The sequence below is a fragment of the Gorilla gorilla genome, chromosome 21, assembly GCF_029281585.2.
Source record: "Gorilla gorilla gorilla isolate KB3781 chromosome 21, NHGRI_mGorGor1-v2.1_pri, whole genome shotgun sequence".
In the NCBI taxonomy this organism is placed as follows: Eukaryota; Metazoa; Chordata; class Mammalia; order Primates; family Hominidae; genus Gorilla; species Gorilla gorilla.
This window is the reverse complement of record NC_073245.2, coordinates 75329718-75342899: the sequence shown is the minus strand read 5'-3', so window position 1 is coordinate 75342899 and position 13182 is coordinate 75329718. Positions and strand designations below refer to the sequence as shown.

General features: G+C 60.0%; 1 long non-coding RNA gene across 1 annotated transcript; it reads left to right on the top strand.

The window, feature by feature from the left end:
* Window positions 1-732: 732 nt before the first annotated feature.
* On the top strand, window positions 733-3058 carry LOC129529061 (uncharacterized). Its single transcript, XR_010132291.1, has 3 exons — window positions 733-866; window positions 1087-2550; window positions 2769-3058. It is a non-coding gene; the product is annotated as an uncharacterized lncRNA (long non-coding RNA).
* The last annotated feature ends 10124 nt before the right edge of the window (window positions 3059-13182 follow it).

Below are 13182 nucleotides of genomic sequence, written 5' to 3'. Positions count from 1 at the left end.
ACTGGTCACTAGGGAAATGTGAATCAAAACCACAGAGACACCACCTCACATGCGATAGGACGGCTGCTCTCCAAAAAACAAAAAATTAGTTGGGTGTGGTGGCATGCACTTGTAATCCCAGCTACTCGAGAGGCTAAGGCAGGAGAATCGCTTGAACCCGGGAGGTGGAGGTTGCAGTGAGCTGAGATTGGACCACTGCACTCCAGCCTGGGCAATGGAGTGAGACCCTGTCTCAAAAAAATAAATAAATAAAAATAAAATAACAAGCCTTGGAGAGGATGTGGAGAAGTTGGAATTGATGGTGGGAATGTAAAATGGAGCAGCCACCGTGGGAGACAATTTGGCAGCTCCTCAAATAGTGGAACACCGAACTGCCTTACGATCCAGCAATTCCACTCCCAAGGGTATGTCCCGAAGAATGAAGACAAGCACCCAGACAGACACTTAGGCTCCCATACCAGCGTTATTCACAATGGCTGAAAGGTGGAAACAGCACAGTTGCCCCCAGCAGATGAATGGAGGACAAAATGTGGTCCATCCACCCATGGGAATACGATTCAGCCAGAAAAATGAAGGAAGTCTGACACTCGCTACCAGGTAAATAACTTTGGAAGCGCCGTGCTAAGCGACCTCGGAAGCCCCGTGCTGAGCGACCTCGGAAGCGCTGTGCTGAGCGACCCCGGAAGCCCCGTGCTGAGCGACCCCGGAAGCCCCGTGCTGAGCGACCCCGGAAGCCCCGTGCTGAGCGACCTCGGAAGCGCTGTGCTGAGTGACGTAAGCCAGAAACAAAAGGACAAATGTTGTATGATTCTACTTGCATCAGATACCTAGAAGAGCCTAATTCACAGACAGAAAGTAGATTCGAGGTTAGGAGAGGCTGGGGGTGGGAGAGGAATGGGTAGTTGTTATTCATGGAGACAGGGTTTCTGTTTGGAGTTGGGGTGTAGCTAGTGGTGATGGTGACACAACTTCGTGAATGTAATTAATGCTGCTGAGCTGGACACTTACTTAATTTTTTTAACTTAGCAAACCAAATTCGACTATTTATTTATTTATTTTGAAAGAGGGTCTCACTCTGTCACGCAGGCAATGGCACGATCTCAGCTCACTGCAGCCTCGACCTCCCAGGCTCAAGCCATCCTCCCACCTTGGCCTCCCAAAGTGCTGGGATTACAGGCATGAGCCACCGTGCCTGGCCAAATCCAACAATTTATTTTAAAAAGATAATACTGTACACCATGATCAAGTGGGATATTTCCCAGGACTGAAAGATTGGTTTAACAACCAGAACTCAATTAATGTAATAAATCATATTAATAAAATAAAGGACAAAAGCCACATGATCATCCCAATTGATACAGAAAATCCATTTGACAAAATCTAACACCCATTTATAATTAAAAAAAAACTTTCAACAAACCAGAAATGAGAGTGAACCTCCTCAACCTAGTAATGGAATCTATGGAAACCTACAGCACGCTTCCTGGGGAAAGCCTGACCGTCTCGAATCTATGGAAACCTACAGCACGCTTCCTGGGGAAAGCCTGACCGTCTCCCCACGGAAGGGAGCAAGTCAAGGGGACCCTCCCCTCCCGCTCCTCCCACACTGCACGGCGGGTTCCAGCCAGGGCAGTGAGGCAAGAACATGGAACTCAAATCACCGGGATTAGCAAAAAAGACGTAGAACTACGCCTCACGCCGTAGGTGCAATCGCCTAAGGAATCTACAAAGATGAAATAAAATGAAGTAAAACCTGATAAGATGATCGAAGGAGTTTAACAAGATCATGGGGTGTAGGATATTTCTGCATTGACAGTGAACACCCCAAGATGAAATGCAGAAAGCGTCCTGGTCAAATAGCATCAGGAAGAATAAGCTACTTAGGAATAATTTCGCAAGGGAAGTGTGAGACTTGTATGCTGCAAACTGCGAAACATGGCTGGAAAAAAGACCCAAAGAAAACCTGAACAGATGGAGAGACTTCCCACGCCGAGGCTGGAAGGCTGAACCCTGCGCAGACGGCGGGGCTCCCGCGGTGCTCCGCGTGGCCTTCGTCCCCCTCTGGCCGTGTTCCCTCCCCGGCTCAGAGCCACTCCTCCTAGTTACCACCCTCGGCCCTCCCTCTGCAAGCCCAGGAGGCCCGGGCCACAGGATGGTGAGCTGGGGGTCCAGCCTCTCCTGGCGTTTTACCCACGTAGGTGACAACTGACGGCACTGGAGCAGAGAGGCTGACTCTGCCCAAGGAGACCAGGGAGGCTTGGACCCCAGGCTGGAGGGGGCCGGGGACCCAGACCCACTCACTTGATTTGGAAGGACACGGGGCTGTCAAACCTATGCAGGATCATCACACCCGGCCCTTCGTTTGTCCCTTTTCGGCCAAGCTCAGGACCCTGTAACCCAGGAAGACAAGCTCGTGGTTCTGAGATGGCCCAGGGAATTGGCCAATCCCACCGGAAACCCTTGTTCCTTCCTCTGGTCATTGACGCGCCTCCCAGACGGCTTCAAGAGCCCCGCAGATCCTTCCACTACTCCCCAGCCTAGAAGATCCAGGTGCGCGGGGGACCCTGGCAGGGGACATACCTGCTCGGCGCTGGCCTGTCCTTTACTCAGAGAGGCGGCCGAGGGGGGTTGGGGTTAAGGGGGCCATAGAGGGAGAAGGGTGAGCCGCAAAGAGGGGGACCTCGAAGAAAGCAGCACCTTCCGCTCCCGCCGAGTCAGCTGCCACCTTCTCTGTGTCCCCGTGTCCTCCCGCTCTGCCCTGCCCTCAGCCAGCTGCCACCTTCTGTGTCCCCGTGTCCTCCTGCTCTGCCCTGCCCTCAGCCAGCTGCCACCTTCTCTGTGTCCCTGTGTCCTCCCGCTCTGCCCTGCCCTCCAGGGACAGAAACCCTCGAGGTTCTGGCTGGGCCCACGTGCTGAGATGCCTCTGAGAAAGCTGTCTTTCCATGGTGGATCCCGCTGGATGCCCGTGAACACGGGGCCAGCTTGCAGAGAGCTGGAAGGAGGCCTCCTGGCGGCACCCAGGCCTGACACAGGTGACGGAGCAGGGGAATGGCTCAAGGTGAGGAGGGTGGCCTGAGGGCGGCTCCGGCCGGGTTTCAGAGCCCCGTTCAGTCCCCTGCAGTGCCGTCTGGATTGGATCGTCCATTTGTCCACAGGATGGCACAGCAGATGCAACCGTGGGCCTGGGGCCTGGGGTTCCTGGTTGGTGGCCAGGAGAGGCGGCCAGAAGACTCCATGGCTCCCAGGGCCCGGTCGCAGCTGAGAGGCCCCCCGTCACGATGGCCAATGGCCCTTTCTCCAGGGACAAGGATGGGCTGATGGCACAACATGTGTGGGTCGAGCACACCTACCCATGTGCACACATGGGTGTGCATGTCCTGCTGGTGGCTGACCCGTGACCCTGCATGCGTGTCCTGCTGGTGGCTGACCCGTGACCCTGCATGTGTGTCCTGCTGGTGGCTGACACGTGACCCTGCATGCGTGTCCTGCGGGTGGCTGACCCGTGACCCTGCATGCGTGTCCTGCGGGTGGCTGACCCGTGACCCTGCATGCGTGTCCTGCGGGTGGCTGACCCGTGACCCTGCATGCGTGTCCTGCGGGTGGGTGACCCGTGACCCTGCATGCGTGTCCTGCGGGTGGGTGACCCGTGACCCTGCATGCGTGTCCTGCTGGTGGCTGACCCGTGACCTTGCATGCGTGTCCTGCGTGTGGGTGACCTGTGACCCTGCAAGCGTGTCCTGCTCACGGGCACACCGTCTGCCTGTGCACAGGCCTCTGCCTGCCCACCTGGCGGGGTCCTGCCTGGATGCTTTAGCGTCTCCAGCCTCTGTGCGCTTTGCTTCTTTGCTCGGATTTCATTTCTGATTGTGGAATTTTACTCTCAAACCAAAAGATGCTGCACGCCGCTCCTGACGTCGTGGCACGGAATCACGCCATGCGTCCCTTGTTTCCGGATTTCTCTTCTGTGGCTTATTGATGGCACTCAAGCACCGCACAGCAATGACGTCTGTCCTGGCAGGGCACGTGCACTCTGCATCTGAACGAGGATTGAGCTAATTCCAAAGCCCAGCAGAGACGTGGGCGCGCGGTTATCTGGAGGAGGCCAGGTGCGCCGTGGTTGGCTCTGGCCGCGGGACCCCGGGCTGAGCACTGACCCAGGCCACCCCAAGTCACCAAAACAGGGTAGGGAGGGGTGGACAAAAGTATTTATTTTGCCTATTTTCTTGCCAGCGTCCAGATTCAAATGTACTGTTTTTAAACTGCATTAGCACTTTCTGCCCTGTGGCCTGCAATGATTGTGCTGTGATTATTCAACACCATAAATAAGAATGCAGCATTTCCCCGTCGGGTGTCAGAATGAGTGGCTGCTCCTTATAGCCTGAGACTCTGGGTGCCCCGGGGTCTCCTCTCAGTGCCATCCCATCTCCTGTGTGAGCCAGGCTGTCCCAGAGCCTGCAGCCTCCCAGGCCACCCCTGCACTTCCCTACGGCCAAACTCTGTGAGTCTGAGAGCCCCCCACAGGTGACTACGCAAGAGGAAAGAAGCCCCCAGCAAGCAGAGCCTCCTGGGCCTGTTCCTCCATCATCCATCACCTGTGACCTGAGACCTCCACCTCCCTTCCTGTTCTCAGGTCACTGCCCACCCCCTCCCACCCCACCCCGACCCCCAGCCCCGTGACCCCAGCCCCATGACCCCAGGCTCGGGCCTCCTTTGTTTCAAGAGAGTCCAACACCTCCCCGACCCCCAGAGGCTGATTCTTCTCTGGGGCTCTCATCAGACATTCCCATCTTGGAGAACAGGGCAGGGGGTGTGAACCTGTGAGCAGAGCTCCTCGCTGGGAGGGACCAGCTCTGCACACCCCCTGGAGACACCAGAGAACATTCTAGAGTCGATGGCAGCCGAAATGTGCCTGCCTCAGGGGCTTGGCAGAGTGATGAGGAGGCCACGTGAAACACAGCTAGTTCACCCATCACTGACGATTGTTCCTCCACACCCAACTGTCACCACCAAAGTGGGGGAGGCGCGTGGGGGAGGGGCCCACAGCGCTGGGTGAGGGTCCTGGAAATGGAGCCCCAGACCCGAGGAGGCCCGGGTGGCTGCACGGTGCAAATCTGCACAGTGCAAAATGCAAATGCAGGAGGAAAAGTGCCCTCAGAGGCACAAACAAAGCCTTCTCTTTCTTTCCGCATTCTCTCTATTGACTTGCCGGCTGTCTTTCATTTGCTATCAAATGTCATTCTAAGTAATGCAAATATAAGTCAAGGCACACACGCACACGTTAACTTCGGGGCAGAGCCACCGAAACCTCCGCACGCGTGCTCTGCGGCTCCTGCACGATGTGCATCTTGTTCCTGCAGCACGGTGGAAACGCCGCGCAGCCTCAGCGTCCTGCTGGCCATGCATACCCTGCCGGGACGCCCTCTCGGTTGCTCTTGGGTACGAAGGACTGAAAGGAAAAGCCACGGTCTCCTGTCTTTCTCTCTCCTTCCACATCCTCATCTGCGGTGCAGGTGGCCAGCTCACATGGGAGTCCCAGGGAGACGGGGGGACGTGTCCTTGGTTGTGTGGGCATCTGAGAGCAACATCACCTCCTTTCTGCACTTGGGGCCAGCTCTGAGTCAAGGGAAAGCGTGGCCTCTCGAACCACTGGCACCCACGGCTCTGCAGTGGGCTCGCACCCTGACCATCTCCAGCTTCCTTCAGTCATGCTCATGCCACCATCCTTAGATTGCACTTACAAAGTGAGCATTCAAAGATAAAATTACTAAGAATTTCAAGATTGCTGCAGCAGGGCATCAAACTGCATGCAGGTACTTCTGAGCAGACCGTGTGGCCTCCAGGTCTCTCCGCTGAAGACGGCCTTGCCCCTGCCATGCAGATGGACAGTCCTCCTGTACCAGGGAGGCTGAGGAGCACAAGCTGGCTGCACCCAAGCCCCCAAGTCCAGCAGCGCAGGGACAGTGCAACCACCTGGACGGTGAGGAGCCCGGGACACAGGTGTGCACAGATCCGAGACCCCACCAGCAGCAGGTGCTTTCTGTAGGTGAGGCGCTGCCTCCCTGATCACATACAAAACTGAATGTCCCGGGACCCCAAGTCAGGGGTTGAGCTCCCCACACTCTGAAGAGGGCGGTGGGAAGGAGGCCCATCAGGACCCGCTGAGCACTGGGGAGATGCTACGTTCCGCGGACACTCGGCAGGCAGCTCCTGAAGGCGGCTCCTTTTATTTATCCCACGGCAGCTGTCCTGGGGCTGCTACTGGCTCCTGATGGGTGATGGAAGGGTGGCTCCGAGGGCAACAGAGCTGGGATCAGAGGCCAGATCTGAGGCCCCAAGTTCCTCACTTCTGACCACACACTCCTTCTCCACACTCCAGAGCTGAGGCTCTGCACTCCCCACCAGGAGACCATCCTCTCACCCTCCTCTGATCCAGATGAAATCCAGCCAGCGTGTCCACACCTGCTCTGTGCAGACAGCCCCAGGAACCAGAAAGGGACGAGAGGGGCCACAGCACCCTGCTCTCCGCCCCAGTCTTTCCCTACAAACAACAAATCCAACCCTCCCAGGCAGCCCCATCAGAGGGAGTAGGGCTGCTCCTTCCCCGAAAGAGAAGCAGAGGACGTCCTGAAAACTTGGCCGGGGCAGGCCCAGCAGGCTGCAGCCCTGACGCCTTCATCGTCGTGGCCCAGTCATTCAGGGAAGCTCTGGATGCCCCGGCCACTCACCTCTGCAGCGTCACCTAAGATGCAAACCCAGGGCCCCTCAGTGGCTCTTGCCCCCACCCTGCCTGGACCCAACGACCAGCACCCCTGAGTGCCCGTGTGGCAGAGGAGCCCCCAGGGCAGCTGTATTCCTGCTGCCAAGGGCAACGGGCCAAGCCAGGTGGCCCCACTCCAACGGCCCCGTCCCTCCCCAGAGTCAGCAGCAGCCACACAAGGAAACTTCAAGCACTCTGGGTGCCCGCCGCACGTGCCCACTGGGTGGGGGTTTATTCTTTCACCCAGCCCATGGGGCATGAACTGCACCCCCACCCTAAGGACCAGAGAGCAGAGGCTCAGCATGGGGTGTCACCTGCCCAGGTGAGCACAGGTGGAGCTGGAGGGGCCCAGGCCTGGCTCCTGAGGCTGGGAACCAGCCTCATCCACAGTGACATCCTCCCTCCTCCCCCAGCCCCAGGCTCCCACGTCCCCTCTCCCCCCACTCAGGGTCACCTCCTGCCCGAGCCCTGCTGATCCCTGGACAGGTCAGCCCTGCCCGCCTCTGGCTGCAACACCGGCCATGTTACTGGTGCCTCTCGTCCCAGCACTGACTCTTTTTTTTTTTGAGACGGAGTTCACTCTTGTTGCCCAGGCTGGAGTGCAGTGGCACGATCTCGGCTTACCGCAACCTCCGCCTCCCAGGTTCAAGTGCTTCTCCTGCCTCAGCCTCCCGAGTAGCTGGGATTACAGGCATGCACCACCATGCCCGGCCAATTTTGTATTTTTAGTAGAGAAAGGGTTTCTCCATATTGGCCAGGCTGGTCTCGAACTCCCGACCTCAGGTGATCCGCCCGCCTCGGCCTCCCAAAGTGCTAGGATTACAGGCGTGAGCCACCGCGCCCGGCCCCAGCACTAACTCTTGCTGCTCCAGGTCGGCTGTGGTCCTGGAGACACGGTAATTGAGGATGGGCTGATAGTTGCTTTAGAAACGTAAGCAGGGAGCCACGCCAGAACATTCTAGAAGGGCTGCCAGGGGCTCACAAGACAGTCAGCAGGGAGCTGGCATGAGGGAGGCCAGTGGTCTCCCCGCGCACCCGAGGCCAGGGCACCGCCTGAGCTGACTTTTGAAGCCCATCCTGCGTGGAGGTCCCCAAGCCCTTCGGGTGACACGTTAGCAACGGGAGGGCTTTCCTGAGCCACAGGGTCCTTGAGGAGCAGCAGCTGGGACCCCTGGCTGTGGGTCCAGCTCCACGATGCCTGGCAATGCCCCAGCAGGCACTGGGCTCTGCCACCCCCGATGCTGAACCCCGAGAGCAGCTCCTGCTACAAGGCCGTGTTTCCCAAAGCGTGAGCGGGACACACGTCCTGCTGGTGACTGCGCCACGGGAGAAAGGGCACGCCACGAGCAGCGCTGAAGGAAAATCGGGAAGCGGGAAGCAGCCCCAGGTCCCCCATGGGAGCGCGTGGACGCCCCGCTCGCGCTCCCTCTCGCTCGCAGGGCAGTGGCGTGGACAGAACGAGGTCCTCTCCAGGGAAAGCCGACAGCTTTCCACGGGGACTAACGGGATCTAACACAGCATCGTGCTTGTCCTGGGACGGAGTCACCTGTTTTTAACTAAAAGTGGTCACTTTTGTCCCGTCTTGACCTGTGAACTGTCTGCACCATTTGTGAAACACCCATGCCGTTCCTCTGTCTCCAAAGCCCCGAGCAGGGTCGGAGCAGCCTCTGGTCCTACACAAGGGGCCTGGAAGCGCTCCCACCTCCGACACCCCCAGGCCTGCGTCCGGCTCCCACAGAGGGGTCCTGAAGGGCCTCTCCCAGCCCCAGGCTCCGCCTCCACGGCCCGGGCAGGGGGCCCTTGGTGAATCTCAGGGCTCTGCTTCACCGGCTGGGAGGCGGAGTCAGGACACCTGCCTGCTCCCAGCAGGGGCCATCGGCCTGGCAGTTTGCAGCCTTGCCTTAAAGGGAGGAAGAGAACAAGCCCGGAAGTGCAACTCGCTGCCTCGGGTGCGAGGGGCTCGCGCGGCACAGAGGATGCAACTCGCTGCCTTGGGTGGGAGGCCTGCGCCGTACTGAGGATGGGATGCGCTATTGATTTCCCTCTCTCACCGACCCAGACCATGAAATATTTATCTTTCCTCATTGAGCCTCTGCTTGAGTGGCCTCAGGCCAGTTCCCCTCGGGACCCGAGAGTGAATTGTTGGTCAATAACTCAAAACAGTGGAGCACTGGCAGCGCCAGGTCAGGCCTGGTGCCAGCAGCACCGCCTTGTGGGCAGGACGCAGGACAGGGAAGGAAGCCTTTTGGGGGGGGGGGTCCCCGCACCTTCACCACAGCACACGCGTGATGAATGCACTGGACACCGCCCTGAATGCAGGGAAGGGGTGTAGGGGGTAGAATTTAAATGAATTCCCGAAGCCCAGTTGTCCAGTCCAGGCTGAGAGGCTGAGACGTGCATGGACGTTGGCAAACTTGAGCCTGCACACAGAGACGCAGAGGCCCGGGGGACCTGCACACGGAGACGCGGAGTCCCGGGGGACCTGCACACGGAGACGCGGAGGACCGGCGGACCTGCACACGGAGACGCAGAGTCCCGGGGGACCTGCACACGGAGACGCGGAGGACCGGGGGACCTGCACACGGAGACGCGGAGTCCCGGGGGACCTGCACACGGAGACGCGGAGGACCGGGGGACCTGCACACGGAGAGGCGGAGGCCCGGGGTACTTGCACACGGAGACGCGGAGGCCCGGGGGACTCGGGTGCGTTTGGAGTCATCATGGGAAATAACACAAGCCGTGGCCTCGCCCCTGCAGGGTGGGCCTCGCTCAGCCTCCTGCGCCTCCCAGCAGGAGCAGCTCTTCTACTCAAGCCACCTGTGCATTGTTGAGAGCTGAGCTTCTTAAAAAGGCAGGCGTACCTTCTAAAAGGAAGGACTGCACCCTCTCTGAACAGACTCCCTCCCCCAGAGCTCGGCATGGGAGCAGTTTGGGGAGCTCAACGGAGCGTTCTATCCCAGAAGAGCGAGGGGACTCCGCTCCCACACACCCAAGGAGAGAGCCCCACTGGGCCACCACCTTCCTGAGTCCCGGCCGCTGCCCCACCCGCCCCGGGGGGAAAGGGGGTGCCCAGAGCAAAGCCCCCATGGGGGAGAGGCTGCGGACGGTCTCCTCAGGGAAAGAGTCATGGGCCGGGGTTTCCAGGGCGTGGGAGGGAGGCAGGAAGGAGGGAAGTGGATCAGAGTGGAGACCCCCCTGCCCAGCAAAGGACTTTGTTGCCAGGAGAGGAGGAAGGAGAAGAAAAATGGAAAACCTGCTGTCAGGAAAGAGGCTGAGCCTTAATCTCATGCCACATGAGGGCACTCTGGCAGGCAGAGCCCGAGAGCAGGCACGGCTAATGCCCTCCTCCACCGCCAGCGCCCTCCGCTAATTGAGAACCTGATGAAGCTGCAGAAAGAAGGCCCTGGATCAGCTCGACTTGACTCACCGAGGCCAGGCCTGCACCTGAAGCTACTTCACCAGCCTCCTCCCCACCGGCCCTTCCCCACCGGCCCCTCCCCACCGGCCTCCTCCCCACCGGCCTCCTCCCCACCAGACCACTCCCCATCGGCCCCTCCCCACCGGCTCCTCCCCACCAGACCACTCCCCACAGGCCCCTCCCCACCGGCCCCCTCTCCACAGGCCCCCTCCCCACCAGACCACTCCCCACAGGCCCCCTCCCCACAGGCCCCCTCCCCACCGGCCCCCTCTCCACAGGCCCCTCCCCACCAGACCACTCCCCACCGGCCCCTCCCCACCGGCCCCCTCTCCACCGGCCCCCTCCCCACCGGCCCCCTCCCCACCGGCCCCTCCCCACCAGACCACTCCCCACCGGCCCTTCCCCACCGGCCCCTCCCCACCGGCCCCCTCTCCACAGGCCCCTCCCCACCGGCCCCCTCCCCACCGGCCCCCTCCCCACCGGCCCCTCCCCACCAGACCACTCCCCACCGGCCCCTCCCCACCGGCCCCTCCCCACCAGACCACTCCCCACCGGCCCCTCCCCACCGGCCCCTCCCCACCGGCCCCTCCCCACCGGCCTCCTCCCCACCAGCCTCCTCTCCACCGGCCCCCTCCCCACCGGCCCTCTCCCCACCGGTCCACTCCCCTCCCGCCTTGGTTCTTCACTCTTCACAGGGAACAGGGCAAGGACAGCTGGGACCTTTGAGAGGAGGGGCCTGAGCACACAACAGACATGAAATCAAGAAACGCAAAACAGCCATGATAGATGCTGGTCCGTCCCGGTGCGCAGGCACCCGCATAAATTACCCTATTAATAAACCGCCTACTCTCCTGGTGCAGGCAAGGGCTGGGTCCCCTGGAATTCACCCGCCCGGGCCTGGAGAGGTGGGCCTGGTTAATTTCAGCGTCTGGTTTTAGGTGAACAGGTCAAGACCGCTCAGAGGGCCGTAGTCCACACCACAAGGCCCTGAGTCACACCAATTCTGATTCCATGAAGTGTCCAGAACCAGCAAGTCCACAGGGACAGCAAGGAGTTGGCAGGGGCAGTGGGGAGACTCTGATGGGCTCCTTTCGGGGTGGTGGAAGTTCTGGAATGAGTGGCAATGGTTGCGCGATGTTGTGAATGTGCTGAAGGCCGCGGGGCATCCCTTTCAGATGGGAGCGTGTGCAGTGTGTAAATTCTATCTCAGCGAAGGTCAGCCAGCAGGTGCCCTGAGATCCTGGCATTCTCGTGACCAGGCTGCGGGGGGCTGGCATTTTTTTCTGTTCTGTATTTTAAAAGATTGCACAGGCGTGATCTCCAGAACAAGGCTGGAGGAGGAAACCCGTTCCTCGGTAATGCCCCTCCCTCGCTCCCGGCCAGCGTCCCTGGTGTCCCGACGTCTGCGCTCAGAAAGCTGCATGCTCCGCCACTGCTGTCCCAGAATTCTTCATTTTTGAGCAAGAAGCCCAACGTTCTTATTTTGCGTGGTACTCTAAAATTTCTGAGCTGGTCCTGCCCCCCCATACGGAAGGGGTCAGGGGGATAATGGTTAACCTAGTGCCACCTTCCTGGTAGGCCCAGAGTGAAGCCCACCAGGCTCCCTGCCCCACCAGCCCCCAACCAGGCAAGGGGGCAGCCTGGGCACTGGGCAGGGCTAGCAGGGCTGATCTGCAGGCCTCGGACACCAGGCCCCACCCCAGACACCAGCCCCCGGGACCTGCCACCGCCTGCACTCAGCTTTCTGAGCTGCCCCAGCTGTGCGGGGCTCCACGCGCTGGGGAAGGAAGGACGTTCAAAGGTGAGGCTCAGTGCAGGGAAGCATGAGGTCAGGGAGGGAGGCGGCAGCATTGGGGAAGCCTGTGTCCAAGACAGGAGTGCTCAGTGCCCAAGGGGGGTCTCAGCTCCTTCAACCTGCTCCTTAAATGGGAGGCACCAGGCAGGAGAGAGGCCCCGGGGGATAGAGCTCCAGCCTGTCCACGACAGACCTCGACTCAGGCATCCCTCTTAGGGGTTGAATTGGGTCCCTTAAGAATTCCAGTGTGGAAGGCGTCATCCCGGTGCCTGAGATGTGGCCTTACTTGGGAAGAAGGTCACTGCAGGGTCATTAGTTAAGGTCAGGCTAGAGTAGGGTGGGCCCTAACTCAATGTGACTGTGCCCTTAGGGGAAACGTGGACACAGACACGCACGGGAGAGGCGTGGGAAGGTGAGGAGAAGATGAAGACAGAGGCCAAGTGATGGTTTCTCGAGCCAAGGAACACCAGGATCCCAGCAAACCTCCAGCACCCAGGTCTCCCACTTCTGGTTCCAGCACAGTGACACTGAATTTCTGTTGTCAAAGCCCAGTCTGCGGCCCTGTGTTGGGTGGTCCGAGGACCCCACCGTCCTTCCCACCGCAGGCCGCATGTCAGTGTACTTGCAGTGCCTTGACATGGCCGTGCTGAGTGAGCGTGAATGAGCCTCCCTGTGTGTGAGCGACGCTGCCCAGGGAACATGGCACCGCGGCTTCCTCAGGCACCTCACCTCCCACCCCGCTGCGTGGCCACCCAGCCGCCCCTCTCGGCTTCCAGGGTCCCTGCAGGGACTTGGCACACAGAGCTAGGCGGCAGCTGAGCCGCATCCTTCCTGCTCCTGCCCTGGGCCAGCCTAGTGAGGGTCCTTCCCCCAGGGCGGCAGCTGCCCAACACTCTCAAGACACACCGGGCCAGGAACGTTCCTTCCAGAGCCCACAGAGCACAGAGCTCTCACCGTGAGGAAGGCCAGGTGCAGCAGGAGACAGCAGCCCACACACATGGCTGCAGACACACATTTCCTCCTGCACACGGGGAGCAAACAGCTTCCGGAAGCTCCCGGGCCGGGCGGCCAGCATTTGCTCAGAGACAGGAGGAGCCTGGCATAAGCATGGCTCAGGAAGGCGGCTTTGCTGGCGCAATCATCCTTAAAGCACATGCCCGTCCCACGCTGACAGCTTAAATCCTGCGATCTTCACAGAGGTGAATGTGAAGT